The sequence below is a fragment of the Leuresthes tenuis genome, unplaced genomic scaffold (assembly GCF_036924035.1).
Source record: "Leuresthes tenuis unplaced genomic scaffold, fLeuTen1.0.hap1 SCAF_1, whole genome shotgun sequence".
NCBI classification, from domain to species: Eukaryota; Metazoa; Chordata; class Actinopteri; order Atheriniformes; family Atherinopsidae; genus Leuresthes; species Leuresthes tenuis.
The window spans coordinates 9,554,821-9,568,742 of NW_027325355.1; the positions used below are offsets into that span (position 1 = coordinate 9,554,821).

Here is a 13,922-nt window from a genome sequence, read left to right on the forward strand (position 1 = left end):
AGATCACTTCGTGTCTGCCAACAAAGCAGCAGCAGCTGAAGATGACCAACTTCCTCATGTGTCACAGGGTGATCAGACGTTGCAACAAAAAACATGCAGGGGGTAGTGAGAAGAGAAAAAGCTTACAGCACCTGGTATTCCCAAGCAGTCTCCCATCCAAGTACTAACCAGGCCCAACCCTGCTTGGCTTCCAAGATCAGACGAGGTCGGGCATATTCAGGGTGGTGTGGCCGTAAGCAACAACATTGGTGAACAATGTGCATTATATAGGTACTGGAATCATAGGGTTCCTCTATATAACCAGATAATTGCCGAGAAAGGCTAACTTGTAGTGGGCACATCTTCTTCCCTGACGTGATTATTATCTGCAGTTGAAACTTAGAATCTCAGATCACTTCGTGTCTGCCAACAAAGCAGCAGCAGCTGAAGATGACCAACTTCCTCATGTGTCACAGGGTCATCAAACGTTGCAACAAAAGACATGCAGGTGCTAGAGAGAAGAGAGAAAGCTTACAGCACCTGGTATTCCCAAGTAGTCTCTCATCCAAGTACTAACCAGGCCCAACCCTGCTTGGCTTCCGAGATCGGGCATATTCAGGGTGGTGTGGCCGTAAGCAACAATATCTGTGAACAATGTGCATTATATAGGTACTGGAATCATAGGGTTCCTCTATGTAACCAGATAATTGCCGAGAAAGGCTAACTTGTAGTGGGCACATCTTCTTCCCTGACGTGATTATTATCTGCAGTTGAAACTTAGAATCTCAGATCACTTCGTGTCTGCCAACAAAGCAGCAGCAGCTGAAGATGACCAACTTCCTCATGTGTCACAGGGTGATCAGACGTTGCAACAAAAGACATGCAGGTGGTAGAGAGAAGAGAAAAAGCTTACAGCACCTGGTATTCCCAAGCGGTCTCCCAACCAAGTAATAACCAGGCCCAACCCTGCTTGGCTTCCGAGATCAGACGAGGTCGGGCATGTTCAGGGTGGTTTGGCCATAAGCGACAATGTCTGTGACAAATGTGCATTATATAGGTACTGGAATCATACAGTTCCTCTATGTAACCAGATAATTGCCGAGAAAGGCTGATATGTAGTGGGCACATCTTCTTCCCTGTCGTGATTATTCTCTCCAGCGGAAACTGAGACTCTCAGATCACTTCGTGTCTGCCAACAAAGCAGCAGCAGCTGAAGATGACCAACTTCCTCATGTGTCACAGGGTGATCAGACGTTGCAACAAAAGACATGCAGGTGGTAGAGAGAAGAGAAAAAGCTTACAGCAACTGGTATTCCCAAGCGGTCTTCCATCCAAGTACTAACCAGGCCCAACCCTGCTTGGCTTCCAAGATCAGACGAGGTCGGGCATATTCAGGGTGGTGTGGCCGTAAGCAACAACATTGGTGAACAATGTGCATTATATAGGTACTGGAATCATACAGTTCCTCTATGTGACCAGATAATTGCCGAGAAAGAATGATATGTAGTGGGCACATCTTCTTCCCTGTCGTGATTATTCTCTCCAGCGGAAACTGAGACTCTCAGATCACTTCGTGTCTGCCAACAAAGCAGCAGCAGCTGAAGATGACCAACTTCCTCATGTGTCACAGGGTGATCAGACGTTGCAACAAAAGACATGCAGGTGGTAGAGAGAAGAGAAAAAGCTTACAGCAACTGGTATTCCCAAGCGGTCTTCCATCCAAGTACTAACCAGGCCCAACCCTGCTTGGCTTCCGAGATCAGACGAGGTCGGGTATTTTCAGGGTGGTGTGTCCGTAAGCAACAATGCCTGTGACAAATGTGCATTATGTAGGTACTGGAATCATACAGTTCCTCGATGTAACCAGATAATTGCCGAGAAAGGCTAACTTGTATCGGGCACATCTTCTTCCCTGATGTGATTATTACCTGTAGTTGAAACTGAGACTCTCAGATCACTTCGTGTCTGCCTACAAAGCAGCAGCAGCTGAAGATGACCAACGTCCTCATGTGTCACAAGGTGATCAGACGTTGCAACAAAAGACATGCAGGGGGTAGAGAGAAGAGAAAAAGCTGACAGCACCTGGTATTCGCAAGCAGTCTCCCATCCAAGTACTAACCAGGCCCAACCCTGCTTGGCTTCCGAGATCAGACGAGGTCGGGCATTTTCAGGGTGGTTTGGCCGTAAGCAAAAATATCTGTGAACAATGTGCATTATATAGGTACTGGAATCATACGGTTACACTATGTAACCAGATAATTGCCGAGAAAGGCTGATGCTTATTGGGCACATCTTCTTCCCTGTCGTGATTATTCTCTCCAGCGGAAACTGAGACTCTCAGATCACTTCGTGTCTGCCAACAAAGCAGCAGCAGCTGAAGATGACCAACTTCCTCATGTGTCACAGGGTGATCAGACGTTGCAACAAAAGACATGCAGGTGGTAGAGAGAAGAGAAAAAGCTTACAGCACCTGGTATTCCCAAGCGGTCTCCCATCCAAGTACTATCCAGGCCCAACCCTGCTTGGCTTCCGAGATCAGACGAGGTCGGGCATGTTCAGGGTGGTGTGGCCGTAAGCAACAATATCTGTGAACAATGTGCATTATATAGGTACTGGAATCATACAGTTCCTCTATGTAACCAGATAATTGCCGAGAAAGGCTAACTTGTAGTGGGCACATCTTCATCCCTGATGTGATTATTATCTGTAGTTGAAACTGAGACTCTCAGATCACTTCGTGTCTGCCAACAAAGCAGCAGCAGCTGAAGATGACCAACTTCCTCATGTGTCACAGGGTGATCAGACGTTGCAACAAAAGACATGTAGGTGGTAGAGAGAAGAGAAAAAGCTTACAGCAGCTGGTATTCCCAAGAAGTCTCCCATCCAAGTAATAACCAGGCCCAACCCTGCTTGGCTTCCGAGATCAGACGAGGTCGGGCATATTCAGGGCGGTGTGGCCGTAAGCAACAATATCTGTGACAAATGTGCATTATATAGGTACTGGAATCATACAGTTCCTCTATGTAACCAGATAATTGCCGAGAAAGGCTGATATGTAGTGGGCACATCTTCTTCCCTGTCGTGATTATTCTCTCCAGCGGAAACTGAGACTCTCAGATCACTTCGTGTCTGCCAACAAAGCAGCAGCAGCTGAAGATGACCAACGTCCTCATGTGTCACAGGGTGATCAGACGTTGCAACAAAAGACATGCAGGTGGGAGAGAGAAGAAAATAAGCTTACAGCACCTGGTATTCCCATGTAGTCTCCCATCCAAGTACTAACCAGGCCCAACCCTGCTTGGCTTCCGAGATCAGACGAGGTCGGGCATGTTCAGGGTGGTGTGGCCGTAGACGACAATGTCTGTGACAAATGTGCATTATATAGGTACTGGAATCATACAGTTCCTCTATGTAACCAGATTATTGCCGAGAAAGGCTAACTTGTAGTGGGCACATCTTCTTCCCTGTCGTGATTATTATCTGCAGTTGAAACTGAGAATCTCAGATCACTTCGTGTCTGCCAACAAAGCAGCAGCAGCTGAAGATGACCAACTTCCTCATGTGTAACAGGGTGATCAGACGTTGCAACAAAAGACATGCATGTGGTAGAGAGAAGAGAAAAAGCTTACAGCACCTGGTATTCCCAAGCAGTCTCCCATCCAAGTACTAACCAGGCCCAACTCTGCTTGGCTTCCGAGATCAGACGAGGTCAGGCATTTTCAGGGTGGTTTGGCCGTAAGCAACAATATCTGTGAACAATGTGCATTATATAGGTACTGGAATCATACGGTTACACTATGTAACCAGATAATTGCAGAGAAAGGCTAACTTGTAGTGGGCACATCTTCATCCTTGATGTGATTACTGCCTGTAGTTGAAACTGAGACTTTCAGATCACTTTGTGTCTGCCAACAAAGCAGCAGCAGCTGAAGATGACCAACTTCCTCATGTGTCACAGGGTGATCAGACGTTGCAACAAAAGACATGCAGGTGGTAGAGAGAAGAGAAAAAGCTTACAGCACCTGGTATTCCCAAGCGGTCTCCCATTCAAGTACTAACCAGGCCCAACCCTGCTTGGCTTCCGAGATCAGACGAGGTCGGGCATATTCAGGGTGGTGTGGCTGTAAGTAACAATGCTTGTGACAAATGCGCATTATATCGGTACTGGAATCATACAGTTCCTCTATGTGACCAGATGATTGCCGAGAAAGGCTAACTTGTAGTGGGCACATCTTCATCCCTGTCGTGATTATTATCTGCAGTTGAAACTGAGACTCTCAGATCACTTCGTGTCTGCCAACAAAGCAGCAGCAGCTGAAGATGACCAACTTCCTCATGTGTCACAGGGTGATCAGACGTTGCAACAAAAGACATGCAGGTGGTAGAGAGAAGAGAAAAAGCTTACAGCACCTGGTATTCCCAAGCAGTCTCCCATCCAAGTACTAACCAGGCCCAACCCTGCTTGGCTTCCGAGATCAGACGAGGTCGGGCATGTTCAGGGTGGTGTGGCCGTAAGCAACAATGTCTGTGACAAATGTGCATTATATAGGTACTGGAATCATACGGTTCCTCTATGTAACCAGATAATTGCCGAGAAAGGCTGATATGTAGTGGGCATATCTTCATCCTTGATGTGATTACTACCTGTAGTTGAAACTGAGACTCTCAGATCACTTCGTGTCTGCCAACAAAGCAGCAGCAGCTGAAGATGACCAACTTCCTCATGTGTCACAGGGTGATCAGACGTTGCAACAAAAAACATGCAGGGGGTAGTGAGAAGAGAAAAAGCTTACAGCACCTGGTATTCCCAAGCAGTCTCCCATCCAAGTACTAACCAGGCCCAACCCTGCTTGGCTTCCGAGATCAGACGAGGTCGGGTATTTTCAGGGTGGTGTGTCCGTAAGCAACAATGCCTGTGACAAATGTGCATTATGTAGGTACTGGAATCATACAGTTCCTCGATGTAACCAGATAATTGCCGAGAAAGGCTAACTTGTATCGGGCACATCTTCTTCCCTGATGTGATTATTACCTGCAGTTGAAACTGAGACTCTCAGATCACTTCGTGTCTGCCTACAAAGCAGCAGCAGCTGAAGATGACCAACGTCCTCATGTGTCACAAGGTGATCAGACGTTGCAACAAAAGACATGCAGGGGGTAGAGAGAAGAGAAAAAGCTGACAGCACCTGGTATTCGCAAGCAGTCTCCCATCCAAGTACTAACCAGGCCCAACCCTGCTTGGCTTCCGAGATCAGACGAGGTCGGGCATTTTCAGGGTGGTTTGGCCGTAAGCAACAATATCTGTGAACAATGTGCATTATATAGGTACTGGAATCATACGGTTACACTATGTAACCAGATAATTGCCGAGAAAGGCTGATGCTTATTGGGCACATCTTCTTCCCTGTCGTGATTATTCTCTCCAGCGGAAACTGAGACTCTCAGATCACTTCGTGTCTGCCAACAAAGCAGCAGCAGCTGAAGATGACCAACTTCCTCATGTGTCACAGGGTGATCAGACGTTGCAACAAAAGACATGCAGGTGGTAGAGAGAAGAGAAAAAGCTTACAGCACCTGGTATTCCCAAGCGGTCTCCCATCCAAGTACTATCCAGGCCCAACCCTGCTTGGCTTCCGAGATCAGACGAGGTCGGGCATGTTCAGGGTGGTGTGGCCGTAAGCAACAATATCTGTGAACAATGTGCATTATATAGGTACTGGAATCATACAGTTCCTCTATGTAACCAGATAATTGCCGAGAAAGGCTAACTTGTAGTGGGCACATCTTCTTCCCTGTCGTGATTATTCTCTCCAGCGGAAACTGAGACTCTCAGATCACTTCGTGTCTGCCAACAAAGCAGCAGCAGCTGAAGATGACCAACGTCCTCATGTGTCACAGGGTGATCAGACGTTGCAACAAAAGACATGCAGGTGGGAGAGAGAAGAAAATAAGCTTACAGCACCTGGTATTCCCATGTAGTCTCCCATCCAAGTACTAACCAGGCCCAACCCTGCTTGGCTTCCGAGATCAGACGAGGTCGGGCATGTTCAGGGTGGTGTGGCCGTAGACGACAATGTCTGTGACAAATGTGCATTATATAGGTACTGGAATCATACAGTTCCTCTATGTAACCAGATTATTGCCGAGAAAGGCTAACTTGTAGTGGGCACATCTTCTTCCCTGTCGTGATTATTATCTGCAGTTGAAACTGAGAATCTCAGATCACTTCGTGTCTGCCAACAAAGCAGCAGCAGCTGAAGATGACCAACTTCCTCATGTGTAACAGGGTGATCAGACGTTGCAACAAAAGACATGCATGTGGTAGAGAGAAGAGAAAAAGCTTACAGCACCTGGTATTCCCAAGCAGTCTCCCATCCAAGTACTAACCAGGCCCAACTCTGCTTGGCTTCCGAGATCAGACGAGGTCAGGCATTTTCAGGGTGGTTTGGCCGTAAGCAACAATATCTGTGAACAATGTGCATTATATAGGTACTGGAATCATACGGTTACACTATGTAACCAGATAATTGCAGAGAAAGGCTAACTTGTAGTGGGCACATCTTCATCCTTGATGTGATTACTGCCTGTAGTTGAAACTGAGACTTTCAGATCACTTTGTGTCTGCCAACAAAGCAGCAGCAGCTGAAGATGACCAACTTCCTCATGTGTCACAGGGTGATCAGACGTTGCAACAAAAGACATGCAGGTGGTAGAGAGAAGAGAAAAAGCTTACAGCACCTGGTATTCCCAAGCGGTCTCCCATCCAAGTACTAACCAGGCCCAACCCTGCTTGGCTTCCGAGATCAGACGAGGTCGGGCATATTCAGGGTGGTGTGGCTGTAAGTAACAATGCTTGTGACAAATGCGCATTATATCGGTACTGGAATCATACAGTTCCTCTATGTGACCAGATGATTGCCGAGAAAGGCTAACTTGTAGTGGGCACATCTTCATCCCTGTCGTGATTATTATCTGCAGTTGAAACTGAGAATCTCAGATCACTTCGTGTCTGCCAACAAAGCAGCAGCAGCTGAAGATGACCAACTTCCTCATGTGTCACAGGGTGATCAGACGTTGCAACAAAAGACATGCATGTGGTAGAGAGAAGAGAAAAAGCTTACAGCACCTGGTATTCCCAAGCGGTCTCCCATCCAAGTACTAACCAGGCCCAACCCTGCTTGGCTTCCGAGATCAGACGAGGTAGGGCATGTTCAGGGTGGTGTGGCCGTAAGCAACAATGTCTGTGACAAATGTGCATTATATAGGTACTGGAATCATACGGTTACACTATGTAACCAGATAATTGCCAAGAAAGGCTTATATGTAGTGTGCACATCTTCATCCCCGATGTGATTATTACCTGCAGTTGAAACTGAGACTCTCAGATCACTTCGTGTCTGCCAACAAAGCAGCAGCAGCTGAAGATGACCAACTTCCTCATGTGTCACAGGGTGATCAGACGTTGCAACAAAAGACATGCATGTGGTAGAGAGAAGAGAAAAAGCTTACAGCACCTGGTATTCCCAAGCGGTCTCCCATCCAAGTACTAACCAGGCCCAACCCTGCTTGGCTTCCGAGATCAGACGAGGTAGGGCATGTTCAGGGTGGTGTGGCCGTAAGCAACAATGTCTGTGACAAATGTGCATTATATAGGTACTAGAATCATACGGTTACACTATGTAACCAGATAATTGCCAAGAAAGGCTTATATGTAGTGTGCACATCTTCATCCCCGATGTGATTATTACCTGCAGTTGAAACTGAGACTCTCAGATCACTTCGTGTCTGCCAACAAAGCAGCAGCAGCTGAAGATGACCAACTTCCTCATGTGTCACATGGTGATCAGACGTTGCAACAAAAGACATGCAGGTGGTAGAGAGAAGAGAAAAAGCTTCCAGCACCTGGTATTCATAAGCAGTCTCCCATCCAAGTACTAACCAGGCCCAACCCTGCTTGGGTTCCGAGATCAGACGAGGTTGGGCATGTTCAGGGTGGTGTGGCCGTAAGCAACAATATCTGTGAACAATGTGCATTATATAGGTACTGGAATCATACGGTTACACTATGTAACCAGATAATTGCCGAGAAAGGCTAACTTGTAGTGGGCACATCTTCTTCCCTGACGTGATTATTATCTGCAATTGAAACTTAAAATCTCAGATCACTTCGTGTCTGCCAACAAAGCAGCAGCAGCTGAAGATGACCAACTTCCTCATGTGTCACAGGGTGATCAGATGTTGCAACAAAAGACATGCATGTGGTAGAGAGAAGAGAAAAAGCTTACAGCACCTGGTATTCCCAAGTAGTCTCCCATCCAAGTACTAACCAGGACCAACCCTGCTTGGCTTCCTAGATCAGACGAGGTTGGGCATGTTCAGGGTGGTGTGGCCGTAAGCAACAATGTCTGTGACAAATGTGCATTATATAGGTACTGGAATCATACAGTTCCTCTATGTAACCAGATAATTGCCAAGAAAGGCTGATATGTAGTGGGCACATCTTCATCCCTGATGTGATTATTACCTGCAGTTGAAACTGAGACTCTCAGATCACTTCGTGTCTGCCAACAAAGCAGCAGCAGCTGAAGATGACCAACTTCCTCATGTGTCACAGGGTGATCAGACGTTGCAACAAAAGACATGTAGGTGGTAGAGAGAAGAGAAAAAGCTTACAGCACCTGGTATTCCCAAGTAGTCTCCCACCCAAGTACTAACCAGGCCCAACCCTGCTTGGCTTCCGAGATCAGATGAGGTCGCGCATGTTCAGGGTGGTGTGGCCGTAAGCAACAATATCTGTGAACAATGTGCATTATATAGGTACTGGAATCATACGGTTACACTATGTAACCAGATAATTGCAGAGAAAGGCTGATATGTAGTGGGCACATCTTCATCCCTGATGTGATTATTACCTGCAGTTGAAACTGAGACTCTCAGATCACTTCGTGTCTGCCAACAAAGCAGCAGCAGCTGAAGATGACCAACTTCCTCATGTGTCACAGGGTGATCAGACGTTGCAACAAAAGACATGCATGTGGTAGAGAGAAGAGAAAAAGCTTACAGCACCTGGTATTCCCAAGCGGTCTCCCATCCAAGTACTAACCAGGCCCAACCTTGCTTGGCTTCCGAGATCAGACGAGGTCGGGCAAATTCAGGGTGGTGTGGCTGTAAGCAACAACGTCTGTCACAAATGTGCATTATATAGGTACTGGAATCATACGGTTACTCTATGTAACCAGATAATTGCCGAGAAAGGCTGATATGTAGTGGGCACATCTTCATCCCTGATGTGATTATTACCTGCAGTTGAAACTGAGACTCTCAGATCACTTCGTGTCTGCCAACAAAGCAGCAGCAGCTGAAGATGACCAACTTCCTCATGTGTCACAGCGTGATCAGACGTTGCAACAAAAGACATGCAGGTGGTAGAGAGAAGAGAAAAAGCTTACAGCACGTGGTATTCCCAAGCAGTCTCCCATCCAAGTAGTAACCAGGCCCAACCCTGCTTGGCTTCCGAGATCAGACGAGGTCGGGCAAATTCAGGGTGGTGTGGCTGTAAGCAACAACGTCTGTCACAAATGTGCATTATATAGGTACTGGAATCATACGGTTACTCTATGTAACCAGATAATTGCCGAGAAAGGCTGATATGTAGTGGGCACATCTTCATCCCTGATGTGATTATTACCTGCAGTTGAAACTGAGACTCTCAGATCACTTCGTGTCTGCCAACAAAGCAGCAGCAGCTGAAGATGACCAACTTCCTCATGTGTCACAGGGTGATCAGACGTTGCAACAAAAGACATGCACGTGGTAGAGAGAAGAGAAAAAGCTTACAGCACCTGGTATTCCCAAGCGGTCTCCCATCCAAGTACTAACCAGGCCCAACCCTGCTTGGCTTCCGAGATCAGACGAGGTTGGGCATGTTCAGGGTGGTGTGGCCGTAAGCATCAATATCTGTGAACAATGTGCATTATATAGGTACTGGAATCATACGGTTCCTCTATGTAACCAGATAATTGCTGAGAAAGGCTGATGCGTATTAGGCACATCTTTTTCCCTGTCGTGATTATTCTCTCCAGCGGAAACTGAGACTCTCAGATCACTTCGTGTCTGCCAACAAAGCAGCAGCAGCTGAAGATGACCAACTTCCTCATGTGTCACAGGGTGATCAGACGTTGCAACAAAAGACATGCAGGTGGTAGAGAGAAGAGAAAAAGCTTACAGCACCTGGTATTCCCAAGTAGTCTCCCACCCAAGTACTAACCAGGCCCAACCCTGCTTGGCTTCCGAGATCAGACGAGGTCGGGCATGTTCAGGGTGGTTTGGCCGTAAGCGACAATGTCTGTCACAAATGTGCATTATATAGGTACTGGAATCATAGAGTTCCTCTATGTAACCAGATAATTGCCAAGAAAGGCTGATATGTAGTGGGCATATCTTCATCCTTGATGTGATTACTACCTGTAGTTGAAACTGAGACTCTCAGATCACTTCGTGTCTGCCAACAAAGCAGCAGCAGCTGAAGATGACCAACTTCCTCATGTGTCACAGGGTGATCAGACGTTGCAACAAAAGACATGCAGGTGGTAGAGAGAAGAGAAAAAGCTTACAGCACCTGGTATTCCCAAGTAGTCTCCCACCCAAGTACTAACCAGGCCCAACCCTGCTTGGCTTCCGAGATCAGACGAGGTCGGGCATGTTCAGGGTGGTGTGGCCGTAAGCAACAATGTCTGTGACAAATGTGCATTATATCGGTACTGGAATCATACAGTTCCTCTATGTAATCAGATAATTGCCGAGAAAGGCTAACTTGTAGTGGGCACATCTTCTTCCCTGACGTGATTATTATCTGCAGTTGAAACTTAGAATCTCAGATCACTTCGTGTCTGCCAACAAAGCAGCAGCAGCTGAAGATGACCAACTTCCTCATGTGTCACAGGGTGATCAGACGTTGCAACAAAAGACATGTAGGTGGTAGAGAGAAGAGAAAAAGCTTACAACAGCTGGTATTCCCGAGAAGTCTCCCATCCAAGTAATAACCAGGCCCAACCCTGCTTGGCTTCCGAGATCAGACGAGGTTGGGCATGTTCAGGGTGGTGTGGCCGTAAGCAACAATATCTGTGAACAATGTGCATTATATAGGTACTGGAATCATACGGTTCCTCTATGTAACCAGATAATTGCCGAGAAAGGCTGATATGTAGTGGGCATATCTTCATCCTTCATGTGATTACTACCTGTAGTTGAAACTGAGACTCTCAGATCACTTCGTGTCTGCCAACATAGCAGCAGCAGCTGAAGATGGCCAACTTCCTCATGTGGTGATCAGACGTTGCAACAAAAGACATGCATGTGGTAGAGAGAAGAGAAAAAGCTTACAGCACCTGGTATTCCCAAGCGGTCTCCCATCCAAGTACTAACCAGGCCCAACCCTGCTTGGCTTCCGAGATCAGACGAGGTCGGGCATGTTCAGGGTGGTGTGGCCGTAAGAAACAATGTCTGTGACAAATGTGCATTATATCGGTACTGGAATCATACAGTTCCTCTATGTAACCAGATAATTGCCGAGAAAGGCTAACTTGTAGTGGGCACATCTTCTTCCCTGACGTGATTATTATCTGCAGTTGAAACTTAGAATCTCAGATCACTTCGTGTCTGCCAACAAAGCAGCAGCAGCTGAAGATGACCAACTTCCTCATGTGTCACAGGGTGATCAGACGTTGCAACAAAAGACATGTAGGTGGTAGAGAGAAGAGAAAAAGCTTACAGCAGCTGGTATTCCCAAGAAGTCTCCCATCCAAGTAATAACCAGGCCCAACCCTGCTTGGCTTCCGAGATCAGACGAGGTTGGGCATGTTCAGGGCGGTGTGGCCGTAAGCAACAATATCTGTGAACAATGTGCATTATATAGGTACTGGAATCATACGGTTCCTCTATGTAACCAGATAATTGCCGAGAAAGGCTGATATGTAGTGGGCATATCTTCATCCTTGATGTGATTACTACCTGTAGTTGAAACTGAGACTCTCAGATCACTTCGTGTCTGCCAACAAAGCAGCAGCAGCTGAAGATGACCAACTTCCTCATGTGTCACAGGGTGATCAGACGTTGCAACAAAAAACATGCAGGGGGTAGTGAGAAGAGAAAAAGCTTACAGCACCTGGTATTCCCAAGCAGTCTCCCATCCAAGTACTAACCAGGCCCAACCCTGCTTGGCTTCTGAGATCGGGCATATTCAGGGTGGTGTGGCCGTAAGCAACAATAACTGTGAACAATGTGCATTATATAGGTACTGGAATCATAGGGTTCCTCTATGTAACCAGATAATTGCCGAGAAAGGCTAACTTGTAGTGGGCACATCTTCTTCCCTGACGTGATTATTATCTGCAGTTGAAACTTAGAATCTCAGATCACTTCGTGTCTGCCAACAAAGCAGCAGCAGCTGAAGATGACCAACTTCCTCATGTGTCACAGGGTCATCAAACGTTGCAACAAAAGACATGCAGGTGCTAGAGAGAAGAGAAAAAGCTTACAGCACCTGGTATTCCCAAGTAGTCTCTCATCCAAGTACTAACCAGGCCCAACCCTGCTTGGCTTCCGAGATCAGACGAGGTTGGGCATGTTCAGGGCGGTGTGGCCGTAAGCAACAATATCTGTGACAAATGTGCATTATATAGGTACTGGAATCATACAGTTCCTCTATGTAACCAGATAATTGCCGAGAAAGGCTGATATGTAGTGGGCACATCTTCTTCCCTGTCGTGATTATTCTCTCCAGCGGAAACTGAGACTCTCAGATCACTTCGTGTCTGCCAACAAAGCAGCAGCAGCTGAAGATGACCAACGTCCTCATGTGTCACAGGGTGATCAGACGTTGCAACAAAAGACATGCAGGTGGGAGAGAGAAGAAAATAAGCTTACAGCACCTGGTATTCCCATGTAGTCTCCCATCCAAGTACTAACCAGGCCCAACCCTGCTTGGCTTCCGAGATCAGACGAGGTCGGGCATGTTCAGGGTGGTGTGGCCGTAGACGACAATGTCTGTGACAAATGTGCATTATATAGGTACTGGAATCATACAGTTCCTCTATGTAACCAGATTATTGCCGAGAAAGGCTAACTTGTAGTGGGCACATCTTCTTCCCTGTCGTGATTATTATCTGCAGTTGAAACTGAGAATCTCAGATCACTTCGTGTCTGCCAACAAAGCAGCAGCAGCTGAAGATGACCAACTTCCTCATGTGTAACAGGGTGATCAGACGTTGCAACAAAAGACATGCATGTGGTAGAGAGAAGAGAAAAAGCTTACAGCACCTGGTATTCCCAAGCAGTCTCCCATCCAAGTACTAACCAGGCCCAACTCTGCTTGGCTTCCGAGATCAGACGAGGTCAGGCATTTTCAGGGTGGTTTGGCCGTAAGCAACAATATCTGTGAACAATGTGCATTATATAGGTACTGGAATCATACGGTTACACTATGTAACCAGATAATTGCAGAGAAAGGCTAACTTGTAGTGGGCACATCTTCATCCTTGATGTGATTACTGCCTGTAGTTGAAACTGAGACTTTCAGATCACTTTGTGTCTGCCAACAAAGCAGCAGCAGCTGAAGATGACCAACTTCCTCATGTGTCACAGGGTGATCAGACGTTGCAACAAAAGACATGCAGGTGGTAGAGAGAAGAGAAAAAGCTTACAGCACCTGGTATTCCCAAGCGGTCTCCCATCCAAGTACTAACCAGGCCCAACCCTGCTTGGCTTCCGAGATCAGACGAGGTCGGGCATATTCAGGGTGGTGTGGCTGTAAGTAACAATGCTTGTGACAAATGCGCATTATATCGGTACTGGAATCATACAGTTCCTCTATGTGACCAGATGATTGCCGAGAAAGGCTAACTTGTAGTGGGCACATCTTCATCCCTGTCGTGATTATTATCTGC

At 46.8% G+C, this 13,922-nt stretch overlaps 1 protein-coding gene, 25 non-coding genes and 11 pseudogenes across 26 annotated transcripts in view; 1 reads left to right on the top strand and 36 right to left on the bottom strand.

The window, feature by feature from the left end:
• Positions 1–13,922, top strand: part of LOC140292462 (NLR family CARD domain-containing protein 3-like) — a 596,771-nt gene that overhangs the window by 149,906 nt on the left and 432,943 nt on the right. The gene's annotated exons all lie outside the window — the stretch shown is intronic.
• Positions 120–238, bottom strand: LOC140297662 (5S ribosomal RNA). The gene has a single exon (XR_011913377.1). It is a non-coding gene; the product is annotated as a 5S ribosomal RNA (ribosomal RNA).
• LOC140290877 (5S ribosomal RNA) lies at positions 508–616 on the bottom strand (annotated as a pseudogene).
• On the bottom strand, positions 886–1,004 carry LOC140298495 (5S ribosomal RNA). Its single transcript, XR_011914136.1, has one exon. It is a non-coding gene; the product is annotated as a 5S ribosomal RNA (ribosomal RNA).
• Positions 1,274–1,392, bottom strand: LOC140301637 (5S ribosomal RNA; annotated as a pseudogene).
• LOC140299991 (5S ribosomal RNA) lies at positions 1,662–1,780 on the bottom strand (annotated as a pseudogene).
• LOC140298400 (5S ribosomal RNA) lies at positions 2,050–2,168 on the bottom strand. Its single transcript, XR_011914051.1, has one exon. It is a non-coding gene; the product is annotated as a 5S ribosomal RNA (ribosomal RNA).
• Positions 2,438–2,556, bottom strand: LOC140299511 (5S ribosomal RNA). Its single transcript, XR_011914739.1, has one exon. It is a non-coding gene; the product is annotated as a 5S ribosomal RNA (ribosomal RNA).
• On the bottom strand, positions 2,826–2,944 carry LOC140312419 (5S ribosomal RNA; annotated as a pseudogene).
• On the bottom strand, positions 3,214–3,332 carry LOC140298382 (5S ribosomal RNA). The gene has a single exon (XR_011914035.1). It is a non-coding gene; the product is annotated as a 5S ribosomal RNA (ribosomal RNA).
• On the bottom strand, positions 3,602–3,720 carry LOC140298739 (5S ribosomal RNA). The gene has a single exon (XR_011914358.1). It is a non-coding gene; the product is annotated as a 5S ribosomal RNA (ribosomal RNA).
• Positions 3,990–4,108, bottom strand: LOC140292482 (5S ribosomal RNA). The gene has a single exon (XR_011912551.1). It is a non-coding gene; the product is annotated as a 5S ribosomal RNA (ribosomal RNA).
• LOC140270660 (5S ribosomal RNA) lies at positions 4,378–4,496 on the bottom strand. The gene has a single exon (XR_011907719.1). It is a non-coding gene; the product is annotated as a 5S ribosomal RNA (ribosomal RNA).
• On the bottom strand, positions 4,766–4,884 carry LOC140292729 (5S ribosomal RNA). The gene has a single exon (XR_011912597.1). It is a non-coding gene; the product is annotated as a 5S ribosomal RNA (ribosomal RNA).
• Positions 5,154–5,272, bottom strand: LOC140298402 (5S ribosomal RNA). The gene has a single exon (XR_011914052.1). It is a non-coding gene; the product is annotated as a 5S ribosomal RNA (ribosomal RNA).
• Positions 5,542–5,660, bottom strand: LOC140299523 (5S ribosomal RNA). The gene has a single exon (XR_011914740.1). It is a non-coding gene; the product is annotated as a 5S ribosomal RNA (ribosomal RNA).
• Positions 5,930–6,048, bottom strand: LOC140298383 (5S ribosomal RNA). The gene has a single exon (XR_011914036.1). It is a non-coding gene; the product is annotated as a 5S ribosomal RNA (ribosomal RNA).
• Positions 6,318–6,436, bottom strand: LOC140298740 (5S ribosomal RNA). Its single transcript, XR_011914359.1, has one exon. It is a non-coding gene; the product is annotated as a 5S ribosomal RNA (ribosomal RNA).
• On the bottom strand, positions 6,706–6,824 carry LOC140317717 (5S ribosomal RNA). The gene has a single exon (XR_011917790.1). It is a non-coding gene; the product is annotated as a 5S ribosomal RNA (ribosomal RNA).
• Positions 7,094–7,212, bottom strand: LOC140297905 (5S ribosomal RNA). Its single transcript, XR_011913599.1, has one exon. It is a non-coding gene; the product is annotated as a 5S ribosomal RNA (ribosomal RNA).
• On the bottom strand, positions 7,482–7,600 carry LOC140297906 (5S ribosomal RNA). The gene has a single exon (XR_011913600.1). It is a non-coding gene; the product is annotated as a 5S ribosomal RNA (ribosomal RNA).
• LOC140292081 (5S ribosomal RNA) lies at positions 7,870–7,988 on the bottom strand (annotated as a pseudogene).
• LOC140310627 (5S ribosomal RNA) lies at positions 8,258–8,376 on the bottom strand (annotated as a pseudogene).
• Positions 8,646–8,764, bottom strand: LOC140297444 (5S ribosomal RNA). Its single transcript, XR_011913178.1, has one exon. It is a non-coding gene; the product is annotated as a 5S ribosomal RNA (ribosomal RNA).
• LOC140297368 (5S ribosomal RNA) lies at positions 9,034–9,152 on the bottom strand. The gene has a single exon (XR_011913109.1). It is a non-coding gene; the product is annotated as a 5S ribosomal RNA (ribosomal RNA).
• On the bottom strand, positions 9,422–9,540 carry LOC140269029 (5S ribosomal RNA; annotated as a pseudogene).
• Positions 9,810–9,928, bottom strand: LOC140295702 (5S ribosomal RNA). Its single transcript, XR_011912894.1, has one exon. It is a non-coding gene; the product is annotated as a 5S ribosomal RNA (ribosomal RNA).
• On the bottom strand, positions 10,198–10,316 carry LOC140282710 (5S ribosomal RNA). Its single transcript, XR_011909944.1, has one exon. It is a non-coding gene; the product is annotated as a 5S ribosomal RNA (ribosomal RNA).
• Positions 10,586–10,704, bottom strand: LOC140279745 (5S ribosomal RNA). The gene has a single exon (XR_011909360.1). It is a non-coding gene; the product is annotated as a 5S ribosomal RNA (ribosomal RNA).
• On the bottom strand, positions 10,974–11,092 carry LOC140293616 (5S ribosomal RNA; annotated as a pseudogene).
• Positions 11,355–11,473, bottom strand: LOC140304773 (5S ribosomal RNA). Its single transcript, XR_011915291.1, has one exon. It is a non-coding gene; the product is annotated as a 5S ribosomal RNA (ribosomal RNA).
• On the bottom strand, positions 11,743–11,861 carry LOC140290648 (5S ribosomal RNA; annotated as a pseudogene).
• On the bottom strand, positions 12,131–12,239 carry LOC140290245 (5S ribosomal RNA; annotated as a pseudogene).
• Positions 12,509–12,627, bottom strand: LOC140310373 (5S ribosomal RNA; annotated as a pseudogene).
• LOC140298384 (5S ribosomal RNA) lies at positions 12,897–13,015 on the bottom strand. Its single transcript, XR_011914037.1, has one exon. It is a non-coding gene; the product is annotated as a 5S ribosomal RNA (ribosomal RNA).
• Positions 13,285–13,403, bottom strand: LOC140298741 (5S ribosomal RNA). Its single transcript, XR_011914360.1, has one exon. It is a non-coding gene; the product is annotated as a 5S ribosomal RNA (ribosomal RNA).
• Positions 13,673–13,791, bottom strand: LOC140317780 (5S ribosomal RNA). Its single transcript, XR_011917792.1, has one exon. It is a non-coding gene; the product is annotated as a 5S ribosomal RNA (ribosomal RNA).